At 38.9% G+C, this 23,248-nt stretch overlaps 1 protein-coding gene and 1 pseudogene across 2 annotated transcripts in view; both read right to left on the reverse strand.

Annotated features, from left to right (window-relative positions):
- The window catches only part of KHDRBS2 (KH RNA binding domain containing, signal transduction associated 2), a 699,319-nt gene that overhangs the window by 290,758 nt on the left and 385,313 nt on the right, over window positions 1–23,248 (reverse strand). The gene's annotated exons all lie outside the window — the stretch shown is intronic.
- LOC309607968 (CAP-Gly domain-containing linker protein 3 pseudogene) overlaps window positions 1–23,248 on the reverse strand; it is a 67,298-nt pseudogene continuing 44,050 nt past the window's right edge. The window contains exon 1 of the transcript in view: window positions 1–23,248. This exon is cut by the window's right edge and continues 44,050 nt beyond it. The product of the transcript in view is annotated as a CAP-Gly domain-containing linker protein 3 pseudogene (transcript).

Here is a 23,248-nt window from a genome sequence, read left to right on the forward strand (position 1 = left end):
TGTGCATAGAGGGAACCTGTGCCCATATATGACAAAGCTACAGCAAATATCTTTCTCAATGATGAAAAACTGAAAGCATTTCCACTAAGATCAGGAAGAAGAGAAGGATGTCCACTCTCACCACTCTTCTTCAACATAGGTTTGGAAGTCCTAGCCATGGCAATCAGAGAAGAAAAAGAAATAAAACGAATATAAATTGGAAAAGAAGAAGTAAAACTGTCACTATTTGCAGATGACATGATACTATGCATAGAAAATCCTAGGACTTCCCTGGTGGTGCAGTGGTTAAGAATTCTCCTGCCAATGCAGGGGACATGGGTTTGATCCCTGTTCCGGGAAGTTCCAAAATGCTGCAAAGCAACAAAGCCTGTGTGCCACAACTACTGAGCCCGCCTGCCACAACTGCTGAAGCCCATGCACCTAGAGCCTGTGCTCCACAACAAGAGAAGCCACTATAATGAGAAGCCCTCAGACTGCAACAAAGAGTAGCACTATTTACAATAGCCAGGACATGAAAACAACTAAATGTCCAAGGAGAGATGAATGTATAAAGAAGATGTGATATATATATCCAATGGAATATTACTCAGCCATAAAAAGGAACTAAACTGGGTCATCTGTAGAGATGAGGATGGGCCTAGAGTCTGTCATACAGAGTGAAGTAAGCCAGAAAAAGAAAAACAAATATCATATATTAATGCATATATGTGGAATCTAGAAAAATAGTACAGATGAACCTATTTGCTGGGCAGGAATAGAGACATAGATGTAGAGAACGGACATGTGGACACAGAGAGTGAAGGGGAGGGTGGGATGAACTGAGAGATTAGGTTTGACATAAATACACTACAATGTGTGAAAAAGGTAGCTAGTGGGAACCTGCCGTATAGAACAGGGAGCTCTGTGCTCTGTGATGACATAGATGGGTGGGATGGGGGCGGTGGGAGGGAGGTTCAAGAGGGAGGGGATATAGGTATACATATAGCTGATTCACTTCATTGTACAGAAGAAACTAACACAACATTGTAAAGCAATTATACACCATTAAATTTTTTTTTTTAAATCTACAAACGAGAACTGCTGGAAAGGGTGTGGAAAAAAAGTAATCCTCCTACACTGTTGGTGGTAATATAAATTGGTACATCCACTATGGAGAACAGTATGGTGGTTCCTTAAAAAACTAAAAATAGAGCTATCATATGATCCAGGAATTCCACTCCTGAGTATATATCCGGAGAAAACCATACTTTTAAAAGATACATGCACCCTGATGTTCATTGCAGCACTTGTTACAATAACCAAGACATGGAAGCAACCTAAATGTCTGTCAGCAGATGAATGGATAAAAAAAGATATGGTACATATATACAGTGGAATATTACTCAGCCATAAAAAGAATGAAATAATGTCATTTGCAGCAACATGGATGGACCTAGAGATTATCATACTAAGTGAACTAAGTCAGACAGAGAAAGACAAATATCACATGATATCCCTTATATGTGGATTCTAAAAAAATGGCACAAATGAATTATTTATGAAACAGATGAGACTCACAGATGCAGAACACAAACTTATGGTTACCAAAGGGGAAAGGTAGTGGGGGAGGGATAAATTAGGGGTTTGGGGTTAACATATACACACTACTATACATAAAATTGATAATCAACAAAGACCTGCTGTATAGCATAGGGAACTCTATTCAATATTCTGTAATAACCTAAATGGGAAAAGAACCTGAAAAAGAACAGATATACATATATGTATAACTGAATCACTTTTCTGTACACCTGAAATGAACACAACATTGTGAATCAACTATACTCCAATATAAAATAAAACTTGAAAATAAATATATACTACATATTAGTTGACTTGAGTACTACTGAGTTCTAAGATTTTGGAGTCATAAAATAATTATGCATATGAATGGGTAGTTATAGTTTTATAGCATTTATAATTTTTATGCTTAATTTACTAAAACAGAAGATATTCACTGAGAAGTAAAAATATAAGTTCAGAAGTAGTAATAATAATCATTTGTATTTTTCTGATACTATTTTATTATTATTTTATTTACCACTTTAATGTTAAAAGATCCTTGAGGGATAAAGAGATGCAGATAGAGAAATAATCACATAAGCTTGTGAAAACTTTCATAAGGGACAAAGACAGGTAAAGTTATAACAATTCAGGGTGAATAAATGTGAAAAAATTAAATTCCAGTCATTTAAAGTAAATAAATAATAAAAGACAACTTAATATACATGTTTAATTTGTATGCAAAACTGGATTATTCCAAAGTTTTTATAATAAGGCCAATCCATAGTATGAAGACAATGTTCTTGTCAAAAAAATAAGTTACACTTACACATAAATTTTAATATTATTTTAGATAGGATTTGAAATTACTGGGATTCTGCACTTCAAATAATAAAGAATGCTTTACTACTTTGGGGCATATTTGCAGTGAATAAGACATACACACATTAATTTACTCCTTACATTGCAAGTTGAGTTATAAATTTATGTTAGAAGTGCTGATTGGTTTGATCTGCAGGTTTGGCTTCAGATAGAAGGATTCAAATAATTAACAGTGAATCTTATAGGAGTTTATCAACGCTTAAATAACACATGCACATCATACAAAGATGTTTTAAGAATTAATCGAAATTTTAATTTTGATTTTCCTGTGATGTCCGAAAATTGTCTTTTTTGCTACCAAAATCAGTTTTTAAAATTTGCTATCTTGAAATAACAACAAAGATATTCACAGCACTGTTATATGTTCCTTTTGCTCAGGGTGATGCAAATTGTCCCTATGAAACAATTTCCATGAAATTCATGAGTGCTCCTTTTTGCACCTCCAACAAGGCTCTCCCACTGTGCCAGCATATGGTGTAAACAGTATACACAAAATCTCAGAGCAGACAGATGTTTGGATGTTCCTAGAAAGGACTCATGCTCATAGTCTGCATGTTTAATGTATATGCATAATTCCCCAGTTGTATACACTCATGTCCATCTGTTATGATGGCATTTTGCCCAAATACAAATTGGGACAATTATTTCACTTGTGTATAGATATAGCCTATCTACACCTACATTTCACTTGTGTAGATATAGCCTATCTACACCATGCCAGGTAATGACAGATGAGATAGGTTACCTGGGGGCACAGCAAGGGACCATTTTCCTGCCAAATTCCTTCCTTGGAGACTCTGATGGGCACTGGTGCTGCACATTTAAAACTGTGTTTATAACCACTGGTAACATGTGAACCTGTATTTGGCTCTACAAATGCCAGGGCTGTCAGACGACATCAGGGGAGAATGAAATGCAGACTGTAACCCATCTGGACAAAAAGTCCTGGGACTTCCTCAGCCCCTACAAATAGTTAGGTTAGGACACTTTGACCAGCATAATAAACAAGAAAGTATGGAAGGTAATGGGTCTTGTGCCAATATCAAATCTGTAGCCGAGTTGGAAAGGGTAGGAAGCTATTTCAGAAAACAACTAGTGCTGTGCTAGACACGCTATTATTTAGCAAAACATCTTAGGCTATTAGATAACAGCTCTTAGCAAACACAAGGTGAGTTTTAACCAGCCCAGGGTAGGGACCAGAAAAATTCATTAAGAAAATGTGGTCAAAGAACAGTTAATTAATATTTACTAAAAATCTGCTCAATGTATTACTCTGCATAAGGTCTGTATAAAGGCTTTATAAAGCATATTTATCAAAGGAGATTGAATATCACGAAGTAGAAATGTTGTGGACTTGAACTACTAGTGATGGTGACTTGTTACTCCAGACTGTTTTCTCTTCTTTAGCCATTATTAAAGTCATATTGCACACTATGTAAAAATCACCAAAGAATAAGATAGCAACTATATAGATTTTATGTAGATATTCTGCAGGATTATTGGGAGGGTGTATATTCTATCTTGTTCTATTTTACCTTAGTAAACATTAGCCACTGATACATGAGGTCTAGGAACCAAGACCTTTTGAATGAGCATGAAAGACTCATGTGTTTAGTCTTATGCCTTTGCCAATCCTAGCTTATAAAGTCAGCCACTACCTCAGGTTAGATTTAGGGTGTTAGATAAATATTTATATAAAACTAAATGAGAGACTTTGGCTGTTATTCTAAAAATACCAAGTTCCATTTGTTTAGGTAGAGTCAAAGTGAATAAATTTTCTTCAGAAAATTTTCTTGGCAACTTACTGTGCACATGACATAGGAGCACTATCTGCATTTTAAGTTGAAATAGGCATTACAGTAAGTCCCCTACATACGAACATTCAAGTTGTGAACCTTCAAAGATTTGAATGTACGTTCGCATGTCCGATCACGTAAGTTAAGTCACGTGTCTGGTGTACATTGTCACGTCTATGCATCCTCTACAAGTGGTTGTGCTTTTGTGTACTTTACTGTACGGTACTGTACAGAGTACAGTAGTACAGTATCTTTATTTCAAGCCCAGGATGTCTGGAAGTAAGCGTAAAAACAGCAGTGATGTAGCTGTTACTTCTAAGAAGCGCCAAGTGATAATGATGGAAACAAAAGTTAAAATAATTGAGAGAGTGGAGTGAGGTGAAAAGTAAGTGTCGCTTCTTCTCATAACATGAATCATTCAACCATCAGCATAATTCTAAAGAACAAGAACAACATCATGGAACATGTGAAATCTGCTGTGCCGATGATGTCGACAATAATATTGAAGAAGTGTGGAAAAATGTTGGAGGAGATGGAGAAACTTCTCAGTGTGTGGATGCAGGATCAAGATCAGCATCCAGTCCTGCTCAGCTTAATGATGATTCAAGAGAAAGCTGAAAGCCTTTATGAAGACTTGAAAAAGAAACATGGCAAAGAATCAGAGGTACATCTTTTAATACTAGTCATGGCTGGTTTCATTGATTCAAGGCTAGAACCAACCTTCACAACGTATAAGTAAGTGGTGAGGGAGCAGGTACATATATGGTAGATGCCCAGGAATTTCCTGAAACGCTTTGAGAAATTATTGATGAAGGTGCATATTTACCCCAGCAGGTTCTTAAAGTGATGACACACGACTGTACTGGAAGAGGATGCCAGATGAAAGTTACATCTGTTAAGGAAGAAAAGTTGATGCCAGGCTATAAAGCAGCGAAGGATAGGCTAACTCTGTTGTTTGGTGGCAATGCTTCTGGCGATATGAAGCTGAAGCCTCTCTTAGTTTACCATTCAGAGAACCCAAGAGCCCTTAAAAACATACCCAATTGCTCTCTTCCTGTTGTGTGGAAGAGTAACCCCAAAGCCTGGGTTACACAGGCCATTTCCCAGGACTGGTTTTTCCACCAATTTATCCTGGAGGTAGAGAAATATTGCTTGGAGAAGGATGTCCCATTCAACATTCTTTTGTTGCTTGACGGTGCTCCGGGCCACCCCCCATTCATGGACAACTTTCATTCCAACGTCAAAGTAGTGCATCTGCCACCTAATACTACATCGCTCATCCAACTATGGACCAGGGAGTTAGAGCGACTTTCAAGAAATATGATTTACATCACACTTTTTGTCAAGCAGTAAAGGCGAGTGATGAATCAGGAACAACCTTGCAACAATTATGGAAGGACTATAACATCTACAAGGCCATAAAAAACATTGACATTGCTTGACGTGAGGTTACAGTCATCACCATGAATGGGGTTTGGAAGAACATTTGACCACAGTTTGTTCATGATTATCGTGGATTTGAGAAGATGGATAAGGATTCCAAAGAGGTCTTCAGCAATTCAGTGACCCTCAGAGAGAAGCTGGAGCTAGATCTGCAAGAGGATGACTTCACTGAACTCCTTGCTGTGCAACATGAGGAGGTTACTAATGAAGACCTGATGGAATTGGAGGTCGACAGAAAGGATGAAGAGAGACAACAGGTAGAAGAAGTAACTGAAGAACTGAAGAGATTCACAACACAGGAAATGGCAAGGGGATTTTCTTTATTTGAGGAGGCACTGTTAGTTTTTGAGGCACAGGACCTGAACGTAGAATGGTACACGAAGGTTGCAGCAGCCATTCAGAACACCATCCAGTGCTACAGTGTCATCTATGAGGAGAAAAAAAGAGCTACTACCCAGTGATAGCTACTACTATCATTACGTCATTTTTTCAAGAGGGCAGATAGAATTGAATCCAGCAAGGAACCAGAACCTGTGCCATCAACATCAGCCATGAGTGAAATTGCAGCTTGTCCTCCATCTCCTATTGCTGATGATCCTTCAGCTCTACCATCTCCCACCTCCTCTCCCTCTTCCATTCAGTAACTCTTCTTGCCTGTTCACTGGATGCCAGCCCCTGTATGCCAGCTATTGTACTATCTACTGAACTTTTTAAGGTACTATACTGTAAGATTGAAAATGTTTTATTTTATGTTTGTTTGTTTACGTATTATTTGTGTGAAAAGTATTATAAACCTGTCACAGTACAGTACTATATAGCTGACTGTGTTAGCTGGGTACCTAGGCTAAATTTATTGGACTTATAAACAAATTGGACTTACACTTTCAGAGTGGAACTGGTTCATATGTAGGGAACTTACTGTAATTTAATACTTTGGCATATAATATATACCTTAATTTACAAGTATGAAAAATGAACTCTTGGTTAACACAGAACTGATGATAGTTATTGGTACTGATACATTGACCTAAGGGGCCCAAATTCTTAACAAAGAAATCATCATGATAAGGATATGTTTAAAGGAGAGTGCAAATTCTGTGCATGAATAAGGTTGATAGAACATGGACTACATGGGTGATTTTTATCAATAATCTTGCAATTCCAGTCCTTCCCTGGACATGAAAAATTTATATATTCAAGAGAGTAAAGCATCTAACCAGCTGGAGTTTTAAAAGTGCCTAAAGAAGTTTTCTTAAAATAAATCACCCATTTACTTATTAAATGTATTTTATTTATTTATTTATTTTTTGCCACAGAAACGTCTTTATTGAAGAGAGTAGGGGTCATGCTGAGTTTGGAGACATGCGTGAAGGAACAGTCGTGAGCTGTCCTTGGTTTCAGGGTCTGCCCTGGACCCCCTAGGTCTTCAGGATCTCCATCAGGCTCTTAGTCTGGCCAGGGTGCTGTGAGGTGCTTCAGGGCCAGTAACTTAGGTTTGGTGTTTTGGACCTGTGACCAGAATGTACATTGAAATGGGGGGCCCAGGATTTGGGATCCCCTCAAGGCCTTGGTGCCCCTCATGTATTAAAGACGTAGGCTTGAAGATCGGGGGCATTGCGGCTGGGGCTCTTGGAATTTTGGTGTCTAAAGATCCATGGACTCACGGCATTGAAGTCCTCTAGTTTCCAGGGATGAGAATTCCTTTTTGTTGTCCCCTAGTGCCTATGAATAGGGTTTGAGGTGCCCCGGGGGCCCGGGATGCATAACCGGACCACAGTCTCCTCCATCCCAGGCACAAGGACCTCCATGACTGGGGTTTCCTAGAGGCTTGGATTTTTTAAAATTTGGGATTCCTGGGGGATTTGGGGTTTCCATGATTTGGGGGTCCTGGGAATTAGGGTTTTGGAGTCTCCTAGGGGCTGTAGGACCTGGGGACACAGAAAAGTCTGGGACATGTACTCTGGGGTTTGGGATCCTCAGAGTCCTAGAATGGGGTCTCCAAATTTTGGGGTCCCCCAAAGGGGGAAATAATTACTTAAAAAATAGAGAATTTTCTGGGAGCCTGGCCAGCACAGGTGCTGTGGGCTGCATGGGGTGGACTTCATACAAGGTACTGGGGGTTTCTTGAGGGTGCAGAGGACAGGAAGACTTGGGGGTCCTGTAATTAGCACTTCCAGGGCTGTTTTGGTGCCTGTAAATTGGAGGTGACAGTGGGCTGGTTAATGTAGGTCTCTTCTTGAGGGGTAAGAGCAGGGTGTTTTGTTAATGGAGGGAGTCTCTGATTGAAGTGTAAGGGTTTGGGGGTGACCGTGGGGGTCAAAATATCTTGAGGGGACTAATGTTAAATGTGGGTCTGTTACTCTGTTGCTCTGGGGGTGTTTCTTTCAAGGGTACTTGATGGGGGCGTGGGGGGAAGCCTTGTTTATAGGGAAGGGTTCTGATCCAGTGACTCAGGAATGTTCTGCTGTAGAGCATTATGTAGAGAAAGTTACCATCATTTGGGGTGATGTGGAAATCTGTTATTGGGGGGTCTGATCTGAGGGGTTGGGACTAGCCTAAAGGTACTACACTCAGGGAATCCCTTTCTGGGTAACATAGGGTCTATATTTGGGGGGTTATCATGGGGGAATCTGTTAATAATGGGGCCTTAGTGATCGAGGGCTGGCTAATGGGGTCTCCCTTCTGGATATGTTACTGGGAAACTCTATCTCAAGTGACTAGGGGGCTCCTTGTGTCAGGAGATGCTAGAGGGGGCTCTGTGTCTCTGTGGAATGTCCAGAGCCTCTAAGATTGCATCTCTGCCCTCAGGATCCAGGGAAACCAGCAGCAGAAGAGCAACCTGGAGATGGAGCTCTCTGATGCGATGTCCTTTGGAGTCCAGACTGTTGTGAAGGTGTTTTGGTCTGCATCATTGTCATTTGATTCACTTTTGGTTCCGACACTATCCCCGGGGGATCAGTGGATCCACCAGTCCTCTGAATTCCAGATGCTGGTGCAAAGACTCTATGCTGAGGGGGGCAGGTGAAGTACCAGACAACGAAGACAGAGCCATCGTGCTTGCTGATGGTCTAGCTGGATGCCATACCAGTAACCTGGGACAAAGTCTGGCTTCCTGCAGAAGCGCACAATCCCTTGCTTCTGGCCTGTGATGAGGACTTGGTCTCCAGCCTCAGCCTTGGCTCCCTCACGCTGCTGCAGGCCATCCAGACTCAGGGCTGACGGGGGCCTCTTCTTACCTTTGTGTTCCCTGAGGTCTTTGCCAGTGACTTGGGAGAAGTCCATCCAGGGAGTCCGAGGTGTGGAGGTGATGGATGAGGAAGGTGCGCCCACTGCATTGGAGATATTGGACAAAGAGGCAAAGAGACCCTGCTTGGGAGGGCAGATGAAGTACCAGACACTCCCAACACTGCCATCATTCTTGCCCTCAGGTTCATCAAACTGCATGCCCACCCACTGGCCATTGGCGAACTCTGAGGTCCCGCAGAACCGCAGCTGCGGGTCTTCTGGCCATCCAGTAGCACGCAGTCTCCCAGGTGCAGGCCCAGTGTGCTGAGCATGGCATTGCCTGGGACGTTGTCATAGTTAGGTAGCGTGACCCTAGGGAGGGCACAGGAGAATGGCACAGCCTCCTCCAGTAGCGTGCACAGCTCCTTGGCCACCAGCGCCCCTCGGCCTTGTCCAGGGATATGTCCATGGGACAACTCCTCTGGGACCACCTCCGCTGGCACGGGTCCCTTTCGGTTCCGAAGCACCGGGTTGGCGCCATGTTCCAACAAATTATTTGGCCGCACCCAGGCATGGGTTGGAAGCAGCGATGTGCAGGGCTGAGCCGTGGCTGAAGTCACTGCACTTGGAGCTCACCACTCGGGGCCGTACACCCTTCAGTAGCATGTGCACGAGACCGGGCACGTCGAAATAGGCTGAGTAGTGAAGTATGTTCATGTTGGTCCAGCAGCTGCGCAGGGTCACGTCTGCGCCCAGCGCCAGCAGCTGCTGCAAGAGGCGCACAGCCACCGCGGGGAGCTCGACTCCGTGGGCCCCAGCCTTGCACGTATAATGGAGCAATGTCATGTTAGGTCAACCCATCAGGTGTCAGCCTCGTCGCAGAATCTCATTGCCAATGACATCGATCTTGTACTGGACTTGGGGCACCCACTGGTGCACAGTGGCGAACAACTCAGCAATGGTGGTCTGCGGGTCAAACAGAATCTCTTGAAAGGCAGGGTCGTTGCGGTCAAAGAAGGTGAAGGCGTAGTCCTGGGGGTGGGGGGCTGGTGCTGAGGAGTAGGCTTCTGCCAGCGCTCCTGGGTGGGGCTGGGGGGCTCTGGGACAGGCTCATAGTCCTCCTCGTCTTCTTCCTCCGCCCTGAGCTGTGGGGCCATGGGGGTGGGACCTGTCTTAGTCATGGTCCTTGGTGGCCCTAAAGGGGCAGGTGCAGAGTTGGGGGTGGCCTTCAGGCAAATCCTCGGGTGAATGGGGCTGAAGACCAAAGCTGAAACCGGGGAAACTGGAGTAACTGGGTGTCAGTGTCTGGGGAAGTGATGGGGAAGAAAGAGACAGAGAGAAGGGGACGAGGCACAGATGCAGATGGGAGATGGGGTGGAGAGGGCTATTCAATGTATTTTTGAGCAGCAAGTAGTGCCAGGCACTGAGGTAAGTGCTGAGGACACAGTACAGAAAAGGCCCGAACCAGTGGAGCATAAGTGAGTGTAGATACTGCATCCCTATACTTGTTCAGGAAATGTTAGATAGAGCAAGCAACTTTCAGCAACATACCTGGGCAAGGACAGAGGCCTTCTTAAAACCCTCTGAGTCACTGTTCACCCAATTCAACTTTGATTCCTTCTGTTGGTTTAAAAAAATGTTTATTGCCAATATTATGCTAATGTTTTAGTGGCTGCTTCTCTTTTGTTATATTTACTAGTTTGTTTCATTTTTATATTCTGCATATAAGTGATATCATACAGTATTTGTCTTTCTCTGTCTGACTTATTTCACTAAACGTAATACTGTCCAAGTCCATCCACGTTGCATGTATATTTTCAACTAGTGTTTTTGTTACTTTTGGATATGTGCCCAGGAGTGGAATTGCTAGATCATATGGTAGCTCTATTTTTAGTTTTTTGAGAAACCTCCATACTGTTTTTTCCACAGTGGCTGCACCAATTTACATTCCCACCAACAGTGTACAAGGGTTCCCTTTTCTCCACATCATCGCCAACATTTGTTATTTGTGTTCTTTCTGATGATAGCCATTCTGACAGGTGTGAGGTTATATCTCATGGTGGTTTTGATTTGCATTTCCCTGAAGATGAATGATGTTGATTATCTTTTCATGTGCCTGTTGACCATCTGTATGTCTTCTTTGGAAAAATGTCTATTCAGTTCTTCTGCCCATTTTTTAATCTGGTTGTTTGTTTTCTTGTTGTAGAGTTGTATGAGTTGTTTAAGTATTTTGGATATTAACCCTTTATTTGTCATATCATTTGCAAATATTTTCTACCATTCAGTAGGTTTTTGTTTTTGTGGCTGCTACTTTAAAATTTTGTTTTATTAAAAAAAGTTGAACTCTAAAATGAAAAAAAATATTAACTGAGGAAAGCTATGTAAATATCTCATGAGAAAATCTCTCCTAGAAGTTCTCTTTTGTTTTCTCCCAAATGAAAATGCTGTGATGATTTCTTCCGAGTTATCTTTTAGTCAGGAAACAACAACCCACTCAGTCATGATAATTTTTTAAAAGTTATTTGAAAAGAGTATAAAATATGCTTTGCCTGCCTTTTGAAAAAATGTTATACTTTTATTGGGCTTTCAGCTTCTAGCTACCTCCACTATAATCACAAAAACTCGTTGCATAGTATTCTTCCTGAATATTTAATCATATTAGAATAGAGTAGTCCTTAAACATAATTAAAGTGCTACTTTTTCAAACACTGTATTAGAGGCGAGCAGAATTGTTTGCCAGATGGGAAAGGTGAATCTGGCACAGAAGATGAGCAAAGGTAAGCTGGAATGAGAGTATCCAGCTACGGTGAAGGATGCTGAGTGAAAATTCCAGCTACTGAATACTTAAGAAAGGAAAAGAAGAGACAGTTGATAAAAAACTTTAGTTCCGTGGTCAGTAACTGAAGAAATGGACTTGTTGTGGTATATGAGTGCAACACAGTAAAAGAAGTATTTGAAAAAAATATGTCAAAATATGATGTGAAAGTTTCTAAGTAGCCTCGTGAAATAAATCAGAATTGCAAAGTGAAAGAACACAGATTTAGAGTTTGAAGACCTGGGTGCTGTCCTATATTCCTTTCCTTGCTTCATTGTTTTTGCCTCAATGGGAACTGCCTGTTGGATTGTTCAGCTGGGTTTCCCTTTCTCAATTTGGTAAGGTCTTTCAAATGGATGGTAAATGATGTTTGCCTATCTGCAAGGTGGATTTTTTTCAGCATTCAAGAAGTTCTTGTGCTGGAGCCTCTTTGTCAGGGGCAAACCTCTAAGCAAGGAAGACTTGGATTGCTCTGGTGGGCATGCAGTGGGTGGCAGGCTGGGCTGACCCTTTGAAGGGGGAACGGGACATCTCTCTGTTCTCAGGCTTCCCCCAGGACTCAATCCCACAGGACATCTGTATAGCTATCCTCAAGGGCACTAGAGTCAACTGCATCAGGCAGCCCCTCTCTCCTTCCTCCACAAAATGAACATACACAGCAAGTAGTCAGAGTCAATCCAATTCTGCATGTTCCTGAAGGGATTCACTGCAGGAAGCCACCAGATCCTCTCAGCCATCAGGGCATTGATGGTCCTTTTCTAAGGCTCCTTTCAGTGCTTGGATTTCCACCCTCCCTAACGCTGCATCTCAAAGGTTAAAAGTATTGCCTACTTTCTTGGAATCACGTCCAACATCAGGTAGCTTAAGACCCTTCAGCCTCCCTACCAAGATGCTTGTGTCTGTCAAGTCCTTTCAACAAAAACATGGAAGAAGCATTGGGTTGGCCAAAAAGTTCATTTGGGTTTTTCCGTAACATCTCAGGGAAAAACCCAAATGAACTTTTGGCCAACCCAGTAGTATCAAGAATTGGCATTCAGGTCATAATTTTTCCCCAGCCCCCTTCACCACTCATTTAAAACATTTATTCTGCAAACGCTGGTTGGGAGAAGATAAACATTTAATTGTTCTATAAGAAAATGCTCTAGGATCCATTAGCATAAAGTCTGTTCTCTGTGATGAAGGTTATCCTTTGATTTGTTTTTATCCCAATGAGAGAAATTGTAGGCTCTCAAGAGGTGGAGATCAGCCAAAGGAACTTCAGTTTTCCTTTAGTACCTATGAAATGCAGGGTAAGGCAACACCTGGATACTATCTACAATGCTCCTGTCCTTTGCCTGAAAATGGGCTTTTTACTTTGTTCTAAAGATCCAGAGTACCAGCAAGGCTCATAGCACTCAGTGCTGGGGACAGAAGGCGGTTGTTTCTACTGAAACTGTACAAACATAATATGGCCAGGGCCAGGAAGAGAGCATTTGGCACTCTCTTACTGCTTTTCTCGGTGAAGAAATAGATTATTATTAAATATGTTAACATTATATAGATTAAATAATCAAATATGCTTATTTGTTATATATTTGTTCCAGGTTCTAAGAATACAGTAAACAAGAGAGCCCTCATTAAGCGGAAAGAGATAAAAAAAAAAAAAAAAAAGCAAAGAAAGGAATAAACAAGCTCATTTCAGACAGTAATATGCTATGAAGAAAGGAATCAGGGCAACAGCACTGAGGGCCTGGGGAAGCAGGTTTAGAGGGGACGTCAGCCACAGTCTCTCTGAAGAGTTAACAAAGGACTGAGATCTGAATGAGAAGGAGCCTGGAGCACTGGTCTTCCAGGAGCCAGAACATAAGGCAATGAGCCAGGAAGGAGTTGAGACTTTTTAAGGGACAGAGACAATGTCAGTGCACATATATCATGACTTTAGTGAACAGCAGAAAGAGTGATATTAGGTCAGATAAGCAGGCAGGGGCTGAATCATAGTGGTTCTTCTTGGCTTTATTCTAAACATAATAGAAGGCCTAGGTAGTATTTATCTGGACAGTGAAATAACCAGTTTTATATCTTAAAGGGAATATTAGGGACATAATAAGGAAAATAGATTAAAATGGAACTAGACTGGAAACGGGACAGGGTTGGGACAGTGTTGAGCAGTGCACGTACCAGTGTTGTCGTCTGTGCTGTCACAGTGAGAGGGGAGGAGAGTGAGCATGGACTCAAGGGTGATGCCTAGATTTCTGACTGTGCAAAGGATTTAATCGTGGTGTCATCACTGAGATGGGAAAAATAGTGAATGTGAGTTTCCTTCTTGTCTCTGTTCTTAAAAAGGAAAGCACCCTGCTTAAGAAAAAATTTAAAAAGACAAAGGACAAAGACAATCATAAAAAGGAAAATAAATACCTTTACATGAAGGTACCTAGGGATCAAAAATGGAGAGGTAGAAATTTGTTAGTTTGAGGTGAAAGAGAACAATCCAGGAAGATTTCCATGTATAAAGTGATGAAGCCATGACAGAAAATTGATAGGGTTAGGGAACAGCTAATAATCCAGTTTTCCTAAAGCATCACGTCTGAGGTGGACAGTAGACAGTGTGTGGATGGAACGCAGATTGGGACGCAGGGCTTGTGTTCTCAAGACAGTGAACACTCACAGAATGACCTCACCAAGCATCGGCTTTGGAGAGACACTCAGGTATGTGGACGAGGGATCGGAGTCAGGGGGATGCTACTTAGCTGTTCTACTAAAACCTGATCACGGTAAGATCTTTCATAGTCCAGACGTGAGACAAGAAAGGTTGAATGAGGGCAGAATTCAACTTTTGCTTTTAGCTAGTTTTTGTCCCTTTTAACAAGTCATTCCTGGCCTTGTTTTCACATCTGGAAAATGAATAGGTAGTTGCAATCCAACTTGTGGAAAATGAACAACTTGATTAAAAAATGGACAAAATATATGAAAGACACTACACAAAAGAAGATATACAGGTTGCAAAGAAGCATATGAAAAGGTGACCAACAACCTGTGCCATTAAGCAAATGGAAAGTAAAATAATGATATATGACCACACACTGATTAGAAAGGCAAAAATTCAAAACACTGACAACACCAAATGATAGCAAGGCTATGAAGCAGCAGAAACTCTTATTTATTGTTGGTGGGAATGCAAAATATGGTACAGCCACTTCAGAAGACAGTTTGGTAGTACCTTACAAAACTAAATATACTCATCGTACAATCCAGCAATCATGCTCCTTGGTATTTACCCAAAGAGGTTGAAAATTAGTACAAATGTTTAGAGAAGCTGTATTCATAATTACCAAAATTTGGAGGCAACAAAGAAGTCCTTCAGTGGGTGAATGGGTAAATAAACTGGTATATCCTGACAGTCGAATATTATTCAGCAATTAAAAATGGAGGTTCCTTTAAAAACTAAAAATAGAACTGCCATAAGACCCAGCAATCCCACTACTGAGCATATACCCTGAGAAAACCATAATTCAAAAAGAGTCATGTACCAAAATGTTCATTGCAGCTCTATTTACAATAGCCAGGACATGGAAGCAACCTAAGTGTCCATCATCGGATGAATGGATAAAGATGTGGCACATATATACAATGGAATATTACTCAGCCATAAAAAGAAACGAAATGGAGTTATTTGTAGTGAGGTGGATTGAGTTAGAGTCTGTCATACAGAGTGAAGTAAGTCAGAAAGAGAAAAACAAATACAGTATGCTAACACATATATATGGAATCTAAGGAAAAAAAAAAAAAAGGTCATGAAGAACCTAGTGGCAAGACGGGAATAAAGACACAGACTTACTAGAGAATGGACTTGAGGATATGGGGAGGGGGAAGGGTAAGCTGTGACAAAGTGAGAGAGTGGCATGGACATATATACACTACCAAACGTAAAATAGATAGCCAGTGGGAAGCAACCGCATAGCGCAGGGAGATCAGCTCTGTGCTTTGTGACCACCTAGAGGGGTGGCATAGGGAGAGTGGGAGGGAGGGAGATACAAGAGGGAAGAGATATGGGAACATATGTATATGTATAACTGATTCACTTTGTTATAAAGCAGAAACTAATACACCATTGTAAAGCAATTATACTCCAAGAAAGATGTTAAAAAAAACAAACAAAAAAAACTGTGAGCTATCAATCCATGAATAGACATGGAGTAAACTTAAATATATATTACTAAGTGAGACAAACCAATCTAAATAGATAGTATATGATTCCAATTATATGACATTCTGAAAAATGCAAAACTATGGAGACGGTAAAAGAATCAATTGTAGCCAAAGGCAGTGGGGAGGGAGGGATGAATAGGTGGAGCACAGAGGATTTTTAGGGCAGTGAAACTGTTCTGTATGAAACAATAATGGTGGATACATGTCTTACTCATTCAGGCTGCTATCACAGAATACTGAGTGGCCTATAAACAACAGAAATTTATTTTTCACAGTTCTATAAGTTAAGTCCAAGATCAAGGAGCTGGCATATTCAATATCTGGTGAGGGCCTACTTCTTGGTTCATAGATAAGCTTCTTTTTCTCTGTGTCCTCAGATGGCAGAAGGGGTAAGGGATCTCTCTGAGGTCTCAAATAAGGGCTCAAATTTCATTTTATGAGGGCTCCACCCTCAAGATTTAATCACATCAAAGTCCCCTACCTCCTAATACCATCACCTTGGTGGTTAGGATTTCAACATATGGATTTTAGGGGGACTCTATAGGAGTACATGTCATTATGACTTTGTCAAAACTCTTAGAAAATATTCCCCACCAAAAGTGAGCCCTAATATAAACTATAGAATTTGTGTGATAATGATGCTTCAATGTAGGTTCATTAATTGTAACATCTGGTGGGGGATGGTGACAATGGGGGAGGCTATGCTTGGGGGGTGGGGGGCAGAAGGTGTATGGGAAATCTGTGTACCTTCCTCTCACTTTTGTTGTGAACCTAAAACTGCTGTAAAAAATAAAGTTTATTTACAAAGGCAACCAGGATATGGCATGATGCTATGAAATAAAGACCATTTTTATCAAATTGAAACAGCTCACGCAAGCTTAACAAATTCTGGTGCTAGATAAGTATGTCTTTGCTCATCAGAGGTAGGAAGTTGCTAAAACCTCCTCTGTCTGGGCTGCCTGGTCCTAATCAAGGCTCCCCAGTGAGTGATGAGGGTGGAAGCTCTATTACCCCCATTTATAGACTCACGGGTTAAGTGATGAATGTGAGGCAAACCACAAGCAGGAATTTAGTGGTAGAAAACATTTTAAATGCCTCATATTTCTCATCTTTATCCCAGTTAATTACTCCTTTTTTATTTTCCTCTTGTCTGAGATCCTGTCAGACTAGGCCTACTCAGAAATTAAGCGTGCTGGAATCAAACGAGCACAGATTTCTGAATCAGAGCTCCAAGTCCCTTAGTCTACATACATTATTATAGGCTGTATGGGGGATGCCCTTCCAAATCCATGTGTTCTTTTAGAAAACAGAAAAGGCAGTCAAAGAATATCATTCTGCCCTTGTTGCTAAACTGGTATTATTGCTGTTGCTGTTGGTGGTGGTGATGAAGTTGAGTTTTTGACATGTGTGTAAAGTGTGTCACTGGTAGCTGTCTGATTAAGGAATTGAGACTAGGGAAGCAAATGTTTAGATAAATGTAGGCATCAGATAGGCAGCTTTCTAGGCCTAAAGACAGGCATTCTGAGCTCTAGTTTGGATTCTGTCTGTGTGGAATTACAAAAATCAATTTTCCTCTGTCTACTACCTATTTTTTTATCCCTAAGTGGAGTAACAGAAAACCTGACACCACTTCTGGAGATCTGAAGAAAACTCAAACTACTCTAGGTAGTGAGCCTCTAGGTAACCACATTTACATGCATGTGTGTCTGTTATGTCTGTTATGTGTACATTAGAAAGAGAACAAAAACTGAGGGCAAAGGATCAGGTAAAGGGAAAAGCAGAACATAGAGCAACCTGGTATTCATATGAAATATGTTATTGTGCAGAAAATTTAAAACATACAGAAGACATCTAAAGGAGTCAGGAGAGGGTTAGCAAAAGCAACAGAAGTGTGACTCAGGGCACAGAGAAATGGGGTTGTGTAGCTCACATTATAACAAAATGGGCAATAAATGACAGCATAGTCATTGTCGGTATGTTGGAAATTGACTTACAAAGCTTGATGAGATCTAAGTTCACAGTGTGAATAGATAAAACTGTTATGTCAAAACTATTCATGTAAACCACCTAGCTCATAAGATCTTTTTTTATCAATTCTTACGAACTGGCTAGTTTTGGCATAACTTCTATTTGTAAAATCATGACTACAACATGATCTTTTATTAATGTCACCCTTCTGAAAGGTAGTCTTTTGTCTAATTTCCTCATTTCAAATTATTTCCAGCCATGTTCACTGGCTTAAAATCTAACAAAGAATAACCATCAAATAGTCACACCTTTCCAAAGTTTGAAAACCACTGGCTTACGTATAAGATAAGAAGAAAAGACCTACCCTCTGTCTGCAGGAGCTGTAAGATCCAGTACTTTCACATGGGGCCCAGCACTGGCTGTTTCAGAGGATAAGGGGTGAAATATCACTTTAGTACCTTTTTCTCCCCTTTTACAATTCTAAGAGTAGTGTGAGAAAATCTATTTTTATGTATTTGACTTGGAATAAAAATAATTTCCTACTTTAAAAAAATAATACAAGATATCAAGAGCTTCAAGGAGATATAACACATGATTGTGGCATTACTGTACAATGGTAGGATTTAGGTTGTTTAATTTCATGATTAAAAAAAATTTAGGGGCCATGCCAATTTTCTGAAGAGTTAAGTTTTAAAACTGTGAGCAAAGAATAAAATTATCTGTATAGAACTCTGGAGACACTATGTCATGTAGCAATTATGAATGTGAATGTGTAGTCCCATTGCCTGGGTCAGATTCAGGCATTGGTGCTTATTATCTGTGTGGCTTAATGTAAGAGTTCAAGGTCATGAATTTTCTTATTGATAAAATGAAATTAACAATAGTAATAAACAAAACAGTATGGCTGGTTGGATGATTAAATAAATAAACATATGTAAATTGCTTAAGATAATGTCTCACACACAGGGAGCACAGGTTAAATGTTAGCTATTGTTTTTCCCATGCAGATTACAGGATCTCCAATTCTGATATATTACCTATTTGAAATCATCAGGCAAGTCTGTTATATCCACCTTATTTTCTTTGAAGAATTTTAGTTAAAAGAGAAATCTTCAAGTGTTAAATGTACATGAATACATTTTATCCCATAGTTTTCTAAAGTAGTAAAGACTCTCAGGAAAATACTAAATTATGAAATATGAAAAACTCGCTATTGACTATTTATCCTTGAAATGTTAAGGCCTTGGGTGAAAATGTGTTACAGGAAAACTCTGATTTGATGAATTAAGGAAGATTCAGGACCATGGATCAGTGTTGGGCTGCTTTATTTGTACAGTACATTTAACCAGCAGTCAAGTCTGAAGCCAGCTTTGACTGAATATCTGGAAAAGATATAATCCTAAAAAGTCTACAGCTAGAGCATATTTAGACTTAGTGATCATAATATCATTGGTATGAAATGAAGGTCTATGGAAGAACAATAAAACCAAAATACTGACTTTTAAAAGAAGGTTTGGTAGAAAAGCAACTGGAAAGAGAAAAGTAAAATGCTTGTGACGAAATAGAATACTCATGTAAATCACTCCATAAAAGCAAAAATTAATAAAATATCAACATTTTATTCAGGGAGTGTGAGGAGGGACATTACCCATCTTAAAATCAGATAATTTTTAATATAAAAGAAAACTAAAAAGGCCAAAAAATTTTAAAGAAAAGAAATACTTAAGACAAACGTTTTAAATTCAATTCATTTAGAAGAGATGTATAAATAAAGAAAACATAAGATATCAGTTCATTAGTTCAAATCAGTAGTCTCACTTTAAATTACATGGTAATATACTTGGTCAGTGAGCAACACAGGTCAAAGTTAGAGGATATGTTGAGGTTCTTCTAAATGTCCCTGCCATTTCTATTGCCTTACTTTCATAACAAACATTAAATTGTACCCATCTGCAAGTGTTCTTATATCATTTATCTACTAAGTAACTTCTCTTGCAATTCTATATAACAGTATATTCTATAAACTTCCCAAGTTTCATTACATACATATTAAAGTGGACTTCCTTATTGATTTTCTTTCAATATGTGTGTAAATATTTTAGCAAATTATATTGGACACTGATTGGCAACATTCTTGGGATTTTCAAATTGTTCTTAATTTTTTTTTAATTTTGAAAGCAATACTTGCTTAGTACAAAAAGTAATATGATACAAAGATAAGTAATGAAAAAGTTAATAACCTTTTCATGACATCTCTCCAGCACACCCTCCTGAAGGTTAAAAAAATAGGATGGTGTTTATTCTTTCACTTTTTTCACTGTTCTTTTATTTTTTCTATTAAAAAAAGGATTATAGTATTCATGTTGCTTGGCTAGCTCCTCTTTTAACTGAACAATATATCATGGCCAGTCCTCATGGTCATTGAGACAGAACTCACTCTTTCTAGTAGCTAATTATTTTTCCATAGAATATGTATAATTTACTGATACAGTTGACCTTTCTATTTATGGAAGTTTAAAAGCAGACTGCTGCTTTGTGACTACAACTATGATTATTATTTTATTACATGGTCTTTATGCTGAAGTTAGATTCTCTGAAAAGGATTATTGTGTCAAATGATGTGGATTTATTTTTATTGCCAGACTTTCCAAAATGGTTTGTATTAATTCACAGTTCTACTAACAGGATATTAAAGTGCTTATTCCCCATAACTTTGCTAACAATAGTAAGTCATCATTTTTTAATTTGCCATCTATATGGATAAAAAATTGTATCTCACGGTGAATATCTTCTTATTAGTCATCTGGATCTCCTTTCTGAATACCCTCTTCACTTTTCTATCAGTTTATTTGTAAGTTTTAAGACTCTATTTGTAAGAACTTCTGTTTCAAAGCATGATGGGATAGCTGGGAGCAAATTTACCCTCCTGTCTGACAAAAACAAAAAAGTGGGAAATAATTTTCTATAACTCCACCATTTTCAAAGTTGTGGAATGAAGGCAGCTCAGGATCATCATCTTTGAGTGATGGGAAACAAATGAGGTAAGCCCTTTGATTTACTGCCTTGAGAAAGTCTCCAAGCCATGACATAGGGAAGAAAAATTCAGGCAGAGCCCAGAAAACGTCCTGAGTTGCAGAGACATTGTTGAGGGTCCACAGAGACCAAGGTGGTTAGACAGAGTTCCCAGGAAAGAGTAATGAAGAGCTGCAAAATTAGACAACTCTGCAAATCTAAAGAGGATCCATTTTGAACATGCAACAGAGTCTTTTTCATTGCTTGTGTGAGAGGAAACTACCCAGGACCAAGAAAAAAGCAACACCAGAAAAGACTAGAAGAAGCTGTCAATGTTGCTCACAGGGGACCAGAAGTGGAGACCGATCAACTACACTGGAAAGCTTCTAAACATGGGGATGCTGGGTCGGGTGTTCAGAGGGTCTGTCATCAGTGTGGGGAATGACTAGCCCTGGATTAAACAACTCTCTGTCGTTGTCTGACAAATCTTAAAAGCAAGACACAGTAAGATCAATCTGTTTGCAAGTAACAACCACATTCCAGAATAAAGTTCAACAATATATAGTAATAAAAACATAAAAATTCACAATGTCTAGCAACAATCTAAAATTACCAGGCAAGCAAAGAAGCAATAAGATATGATCAATAATCAGGAGAAAAATCAATTAATTGAAACTGATCCAGAACTGTTACAAATGTTAGAATTAGCTGTCAAAGGTATTAAAATAGTTATTAAAACTATCCCATTTAATGAAACAGTTAAGTAGACCTAGTAGGGAGGCCTAAATTGAATTTCTAGAGATGAAAATCACAATGGGTGAAATGACAACTACACTGGATAGGATCATAAGAGATTAGATCATGCAGAAAAAAATGAATGAACTTGAAAACATGGCAACAGAAACTGTCTAAAATAAACACCAGAGATAAATAAGAATTAGAAAAAAATGAACAGAAAAAGAGAAAACATGAGTTACTAATATCAGAATCAAGAGAGGTAATATCAGTATAGATCTTACAGATATTAAACATAATAAGGAAATATTATGACCAACTTTATGGCAATAAATTCAACAACCTAGATAAAGTGGATAAATTCTTTGAAAGACAAAAGCTTCCAAAGTTCACTCAAGATGATATAGGTAATACAGATAATAATTTTTCTTCTCACAAAGAAAAATTCATTCTTGGATGACATCATTGATGAAATTAACCAAGTGTTTATGAAAGAAATAGTACTAGTTTTCCCCAAAGTCTTTCAGAAATTTGAAGAGCATGGGATATTTGTCTGACCAAAAAATAAAGTAAACCTCAGCAAAATAAGAATAGAAGCAAACTTTCTTAACCTGATAAAAAAGATCTCTGTAAAACCTAAAACTAATATCATATTAATGATGAAAGACTGAATTATTCTGCCACAGATGAGGGAAAAGGCAAGTCTGCTCGCATCACTACTACCTAACACAATACTGGAAGTTCTGGCAAATGAAACAGGACAAGGAAAAAAAAAAAAAGGCATCCAAATTGGATAAAATGCTTTTGTTCACAGATGACATATTTGTCTATGTAAGGAATCTAATGGAATTTACTAAAAAGTTAGTAGAAGCCATTAATGAACAAACTCAGGAATTCTGTAAGATATAAAATACATGTAAAATAAATTATATTTTATGTACTCACAATGAATAATTAGAAATTAAAAATATAAAAACATATCTTTTTTAATAGCATCAAAATATGAAATAGAGATACTCTTGTAAAAGATGGAAAAGACCTTTACATTGAAATTTATAAAGCTGATGAGAGAAATTAAGGAAAATCTAAATAAATGGAGAGATAAACCATGTCATGGGTTGGAAGGCTCAATAGTGTTACATGGTCAATTCTCCTCAAATTGGCTTATTTCTTTAATGAGATCTAATTTATAATGTCATTCTGGGGACAGTAAGTGGGCCATGGGGATAGGTGGGAGGAAGAGATTTTTTACAAAGAGCCGTAAGGAAACCTTTGGAGTGATGGAGATATTAATTATTTTGAGTGCAGTGATTGTTTCACAGATGTATACATATGCCAAAATATCAAATTGTCCACTTTAAGTAGGTACAAATTTTTTAACAATCATATAATATTTGATAAAAATTTTAGCTATTTCTTTTTTATTATGAATTTTAATCCTTAAACTGTAATGAACATTATAATTTTTGAAGTCTAACAATGGTCTTCAGATTTTATTTATGACATCTTTTATTTTATTGTTATATAGATAAATATTTCTAGTCAGATAAGCATCTTTTATTCATAAAATCTAGGACTCGAGTTGTATTAAAATGTCAAAAACTAGGTTATATAAATATTATCTTATATTCTATTTAATATTTTT

Source organism: Balaenoptera borealis (assembly GCF_965194805.1).
Source record: "Balaenoptera borealis genome assembly, chromosome: 12".
Classification (NCBI taxonomy): domain Eukaryota; kingdom Metazoa; phylum Chordata; class Mammalia; order Artiodactyla; family Balaenopteridae; genus Balaenoptera; species Balaenoptera borealis.